Genomic DNA, 7,353 nt, shown 5'->3' with positions numbered 1-7,353 from the left:
GGGCTCAGTGGGGAGCCTGCTTTTCCCTCTCCCTTTGCCCCTCCCCACCCCTTGTGCTGTCTCTCTCTCTCTGTCTCAAATAAATAAATAACATCTTTAAAAAGAATATTGAAGTCCGGAAAGAAAAGAAGTACTCTCCGAAACAAACAGCAGGGAGAAAGCCTGCATGATCTTTTCTCAATAGCTGCAATGAAGACACAGGCTTCACTTATGATAAGACAGACACGGGTTTACATTTCAAAATTTGTTACTTCTGCATTTATTCTTCACAGGTTCACAATGCTCTTTAAAATGTGAAACTTGCACAAACTAGTTTTAAGTCCTAGAGATAAAGATTCCGCTTCCACAGAACAGCTGGATCTAATTAGAAACCAAAGTTCTGATTCCACTTGATCTGATTTCCCCATCTGTATGGAGTCATTACACCATAAATAGTGCAAGCTAAAAAACTTCCAGTTCAAACCAGAAAGGAACTGGCAATCACAGCTCCCGTTACGCAGGGGTCACTGAAATTTCTGTTTAACACCGCGACATTTCCATATGGGCTGACTTAATCATCTAGAACTTTTCCACCAATAAATGAATAAGGGAGAAATAAGTTTTCTTTTTCTGCCACACGTCTATTCATTTATTTTAATTTGGAGGTACTTAAAAATCTGAAGTCCAGACTTAGTATTAAAATATTCTCTATTATCAACCTTTGCTCGTTGTATGGTTTCATAAGGCATTCATTTTTTGTTTCCTGTTTCATATATAAGAGCAAAATAGTCCCTATGTTGTCCCTCTTGTTTCTCATTTAGGAAGTATTTAAGGGACTTATGTAATAAACAGATATTAAGAATATAAATGAGATCATCTTTCCCCAAACACATCGTTTTAGAAATGTGGAGACTGAAGATCAAAAATTGTGTCTGACTTCTCTTCACACACACAGGACATACGAGTGAAGCCACAGACATCTGAGTTCCCACCTAGCATCCATCTCAGTATCCAAACTGACTAGACTAGGAAACCCTCCCAGGGAAAACATAAAATGTCTCCACATTTATAGTCTGGCTCCTTCTTATTGTGTAATACGTGTTCATCATGGGTTTTACACATCAGAATATAAAGGGAATAAGAAAACTCATCCCAAAACAATCACTGTCAACATTTTGAATTTTGTATTTCCATACATTTTATGCATATAGTTTTGTGCCCTTCCCATCTTAATATATTTTATCCTGTTCCCAGGTAATTAATCAGTCTTCATGAACATGCTTTTTGATAGCCAAATGGTATCTTACGCAGCTGTACCACAATTTAAAACCAAGTGTTAGTGTTCAATAGGTTGTTTCTAATTTGGTTATGTAATAATACTATGATGATAATCCCTGCACATTGCTCTTCTGTACATCTTTGTTTATGTCCTTAGGATAAATTGTTTGAATTGGAATTCTTGGGTTATAAGATATGCATTTTAAGCCTTCTGATAGGTGTTGCCAAATTAGCCTTCTGAAAAGGCTATACCAGTTTACAATTATACTCTCAGAATGTGAAAGTTTTGTTTTTCTGCGCACACAACTAACAGTGTATGTTGTCATTTCCTAATAATTGAAGGTTTGGTAGGTAAAATATAGCATACAATTTTAATTTACATTGATTAAAAGTGAAATTGGACATTTTTCACATGCTTCTTAGATATTTCTACAGATATAAAAATAACTGCTGAGAATGATAAAATTAAGGAACCATGGACAAGGAAAGGAATGATCAGTTTCAGCTGAGAGGATCAGAAAAAGCATTTAGTTTGAGTCTAGAAAGCATCATTGGAAAATCCTTTGAGGTGTGGAACTGAATGGAAAAAATAAATTGAAGAAGTGAAAGAAGAGTGAGGTGTCATCAAGGAAAGATAATGGTGAAAATTGAACATGGCAGAGGTATATACTGAAGAAACCAGAAAAAGACAAGTACCAGTTTTGGATATGCAGTCCTCTGAGCAATTGACAGAATGGGTTGTGGCCAGGGCACCGTTAAAGGCTCCAGAAAAACAAAGCAAAAGAAAGAGAAACAATGTGGCATTTCTGTGATTGACATGGCTCTTCAGAGTTGGAAGGGACCTCTGGAGATGTTCTAGCTCAACTGTACAGTTTCCACATGAAGATACTGAGTAGTTATGTGTTTTTTCTGGGGTCTCATCTTATTAAAAGAGCCAGAAATAGCACTCAGGCCTCCTCCCAGTTTAATGCTCTTGCACAATTTCACAGGACTAAACCATTTTCGAGCAAACAGAGTTGTAATGTTGTGTTTGTTCCTTAAATGAATCCTTTAACTTCTCGGAAACTCAGTTTCCTCATCTTTAAAGTGAGAAGGCAGGATCCAATTAGCTTGAACATTATTTGCTCTTATCAAAATAATTGGATTCCACCTGCTTGACACTCAAGTTCTAGGTTTTCTAGGCCATGCTAATCTTATTCTTTTTCCTTTGATTCCTTGCATATACACTTTTAGATAGCCGAACTCCTTACTTCTTCCCTGTGGTCAGGTAATTCAGAAAGTCTTCGGTTTTTGTTTTAAATTGAATTTTCTGAACAAAATTGTTTCTTGGCCAAGATGATTTATAAGGTATTTTAGCCCCCAAAGCATTATTTTAAGAAAGTTATAAACAACTGTGAATGGGGACAGTGCCAGTTGACTACATATTTTTCTGGCTCAAGAAAAACTAGTAGGATATATTAAATATTATTTTTCATTGGAATTGATATATATATATATATATTTTCTTTTTCCTTCCTTCCTTCCTGCATATGCTTTTATGGATAACATTTGAGGCAGCCATGACATAACAATTTGATTTTCATGGAAATATATCAGTGGCATGGCCACATGCATAGAGTACTAAGTATAGCTACTGTCACAAGCCAGGTTGTTTGATGTTTGTAGGTATGACATGACTGCCATAGATCAGTGTGTGGTTTTAATAAGGCTGAGGTCATATATTCAATTCCTGTTCTTTGGTTCTCTTTCACCCCTGGCTGCAAGTAGTAATATTAGTCGTAAAGATGAATAAAGGAGAAAGTGTGGAAGACTCGATATAAATCTATCTCTACCACAGGGAAACTAACAAATGAACAAAAACTCACACATGGGTCATTGAATGGTCATTGGAGCTTGTCGGGGGGGAAGGAGGAAGGAAAAAGGAAAATAGCTCATAGGTAGTTCATCTATTAGCACAGAACCAAAGTACTTATATGTGACCTCAAATGTTTATTGTGAACCAATCACTATTTCTTCACCAATTATGATATAAATAAGATTGTGAGAAAGATGTACAGCTCCCCTTCCATAACAGGGATGTGATGAAGCCTTGAAAATTCTGTGGGTTTAGTGGAATTTTGGCTGGTCGAATTTTTGAAAGTCGTTTTTAAAGTCTAGGTTAATGAACACCTAGGTTACAGAAGAACCACTCCATAGAAGCATTTAGAAATCCTACAGAATGAATCAAGGTTCCCAGTTGGTTCCCACAGACAGAAAATGATGGGCAAAGAAACTGTCAAATGGCTTAGAATTGGGACTGCATAGAGCATATGAAGAATGACTGGTGGTGAATCAAAAGATCTGAGCACATTTGGTATAATATAGAGAATTCTGTTGGTTTTACTTTTATTGAACAAAGAAGCTTATTCCTCTGCATATCTTTTTATTTATTTATTTTTATTTCTTTAAAGTTTTATTTATTTATTTGTGAGAGAGAGAGAGAGAGCAAGCGCTAGCAGGGGGGAGGGGCAGAGGGAGAGGAATAAGCAGACTCCCCACTGAGCAGGGAGCCTGATGCAGGGCTTGATCCCAAGACCCTGGCATCATGCATACATATCCTGAACCAAAGGCAGATGCCTAACTGACTGAGCCATCCAGGCGCCCCACTGCATATCTTTTTAAGTAAAGCTAATTTAGCATGGCTAGAACCAATGCAGTCTAGATACTAAGATTATTTTGCTTAAAGTGAAATACCACATCCACAGCTAAGTAGTTTCTTCGTATATTCACTCATAGTCTATGTCTGTAATAATAATGACTAGAAATATTAATATATGGAAGGGCAGTATTTTAGATTAGAAACATCAATTCATGGGGTGCCTGCGTAGCTTAATCATTAAGCATCTGCCTTCGGCTCAGGGCATGATCCTGGAGTCCTGGGATCAAGCCCCACATCAGGCTCCTACGCTGGGAGCCTGCTTCTTCCTCTCCCACTCTCCCTGCCTGTGTTCCCTCTCTCACTGGCTGTCTCTCTCTCTGTCAAATAAATAACTAAAATCTTTAAAAAAGAAAGAAAGAAAGAAAGAAAGAAAGAAAGAAAGAAAGAAAGAAAGATAGATCAATTCAATAGGATATAAGTTGTTCTGTTTTGGTCTCACTCACAACCTTTCAATATTTCTGTTGGAAAGTNCTAAAATCTTTAAAAAAAAGAAAGAAAGAAAGAAAGAAAGAAAGAAAGAAAGAAACATCAATTCAATAGGATATAAGTTGTTCTGTTTTGGTCTCACTCACAACCTTTCAATATTTCTGTTGGAAAGTCCCTGAAGATTTTTCTCAGTATCGCAGCTGCACAGAAGATCAGCTTTTCTCTGAGATTCAGATATTACCTCTGGTCAAGGACAAACAGACTCCGTTAAGCTTCACTTTGAAAAAATAAATGTATTTTTAAACGTAAAGAGATAAGCCATTTTTCAAATGAGTAGTGCCCATTAATTATACTATCAACCCATGAACAGATTGCCTTGCTCTCTGGTATACATTCTAACTTCACAGAGCCAGGATGAAACAATGTGTTAGGTCTGACCTAAAATCAATCTTTCTCTTAATCATCATTGTTCTATAGTTCTCAGGAGGAAAAAAATCAGTTAATTTCTTGATACTTCTGGCAGATTTTCTTAAGTAATGAGGGTTGAGGTCAATTATATTACAGTAAAATTTCTAGTATATGACCCTCTTCCAGAAGAGATACTAAGCCAGTTCAGAGCCACCTGCCAGTTTAGAACTACTATCCCTTAGGAGATCACAGAGAAGAAAATGAAATGCTGCCGAAAAGATTAATTTACAACAACTTTTATATATATATATACATATATATATGTATGTATTCATACATATAATTATACATGTGTATGTTAACACACACACAGACACACACAACACGTTGGAAATGGCAACGAATCCATCCTCTGCAAAGACCAAAATATTCTGATGGTTAACTTCCACATTTGGGGGCAAAGTGCCAATACTATTTCCATTTCTGTAAGTTAGTGGGAGCAGTAGGGGAGCCGGATAGCATTCTGAGAAGTAATTTTTCTTTCCTAAGAATGTTACAATCCAAAAATACCTGCCTAGAGTTCATGACCTATACAGGGCAAGGCAGCCAACCAGTGATTAAATATGGAGCTTCCCAATCATTACTCAACCTCTCACCAGCCCAATATGTGTCCGCTGATTAACCCTGATTGAAATTTAATACCCATGTTTCTTATTCTACCTAACCTGTCAAAGAACTGCAGACAACGTGGAGATAAATGTTAGCCTCTTACTTCCGGTATATCCTTCAAATGTCCAGAAACTTCAGCCTTAGTCATTTCCTCTGAAAGAAATTAAACCTTACCGAGGGCTTCAAAAATGCTTCTACTGAATATTTAAAAAGCATAAAAAGTCCTAAGGTAATGATTTATTTCACTCATTTGTTACTTCATTATAAAAATAATTATTGAGAGACTGCTATTGTTTGCTATTGTGGGAATGAGAAAAACCACTTAAGTCAGGAACATGTTGTAGTCCTAAAACTATGTTATGTAAATAAAACTTAATATATGATAAATAGCACTATTACTGAGTACTCAGATTTTTTCTGCATACAAGGATTAAACTGTTCGAGGGTACACTGCTGTCCTGAATATTGAGTATATTGAGTGTTACACTCAAAATGTATCACAAAGTTTTACTTACATGGTGTTCAACAAATATGCATTCAATGCATACTATGTGCAAGGCACTCTAAAAGTGCTTGCATTTTTCAAAAGTCAGAAAAATGTGCTGTTGCTCTAAAAATAACTCCAAACTGGAACGTAATCTAAGATTTCTGCTAGAATTGAAAAAAAAGCAAAACTGGAAGAGCATGATGCAAACCTGACTTATTACATGGGTTGGTTCCCAATTTGGGTTTGAAGGGTGAGGTGCATAATGTCTTAATATAGCTCGTCAAGGTAGCAAAATTGCGTAAGATGTAGAGTCGTATAAATGTATACATGGTATGAGAACAGCCGGTAAGAAAAACCAGTAGGAAAATGACTCAAGAGGGAAATCGTGTGAGGGGAACAAAATAGTTCTTTCTAGCCGACTTCAGAAACCTTCATTAACAATATATGAACAGACACTGGTCTCAGAAAGTTATCAGAATAAGTCCCTGGATAAAGAAAACTGTGGTACTGGAAGTAACATAGGAAGATGTAGAAGGTCCTTTTAGTGTGAACAATAACGTTGTTACCTTTTATAGTTGTTGTGCCCGGCTTGATGGTGAGCACTTTAATACCTCCCCTGCTTAATCCTCACCACAGTAGATACCATTTTCATTTAAAGGATGTAGACATTGTGGGGCGCCTGGGTGGCACAGTCCTTAAGCATCTGCCTTCGGCTCAGGGCGTGATCCTGGAGTTCTGGGATCGAGCCCCACATCAGGCTCCTCTGCNGATGTAGACATTGTGGGGCGCCTGGGTGGCACAGTCGTTAAGCATCTGCCTTCGGCTCAGGGCGTGATCCCGGCGTTATGGGATCGAGCCCCACATCAGGCTCCTCTGCTGGAAGCCTGCTTCTTCCTCTCCCACCCCCCCTGCTTGTGTTCCCTCTCTCGCTGGCTGTCTCTATCTCTGTCAAATTAAATAAATAAAATCTTAAAAAAAAAAAAAGATGTAGAAATTGAGGCATGTTTTAAATCCCTTCCCAAGATGTCATACATATTGTATTAATTTAACAATTATGTATTGAATTCTTGTCACATGGCAGACACTGTCTTAGAGACTTGGGATACATGAGTAAATAAGACAGAACCTGACTTCATGGAGCTTTCACTTCAACAAAAGAGGACAAGTGATAAACAATTGGCATTAAAAATAAAATAACAAAATGTAAGGCGTATATTAGAATGCGATAGCACAATGGAAAAAAAATGAAAAGAAGTAGAGAAGGGAAAGAGAGATTGGGTGGAGGTTGGGAATTGTAATTTTAATGACGTTCTAAGTGTAGTCCTCTTTGAGGAGGTGACATTTAAACAAGGACTTGAAGGAAGTGAGGAAATTGGCCAGGTAGCTATCTAGGGATGAGCATTCCAGC

General features: G+C 37.3%; 1 protein-coding gene across 4 annotated transcripts in view; it reads left to right on the top strand.

The window, feature by feature from the left end:
- NEGR1 (neuronal growth regulator 1) overlaps positions 1 to 7,353 on the top strand; it is an 808,029-nt gene that overhangs the window by 580,983 nt on the left and 219,693 nt on the right. The window lies entirely within an intron of this gene.

This window comes from Ailuropoda melanoleuca, chromosome 2, assembly GCF_002007445.2.
Source record: "Ailuropoda melanoleuca isolate Jingjing chromosome 2, ASM200744v2, whole genome shotgun sequence".
NCBI classification, from domain to species: domain Eukaryota; kingdom Metazoa; phylum Chordata; class Mammalia; order Carnivora; family Ursidae; genus Ailuropoda; species Ailuropoda melanoleuca.
This window is presented reverse-complemented; position numbering and strand designations above follow the sequence as displayed.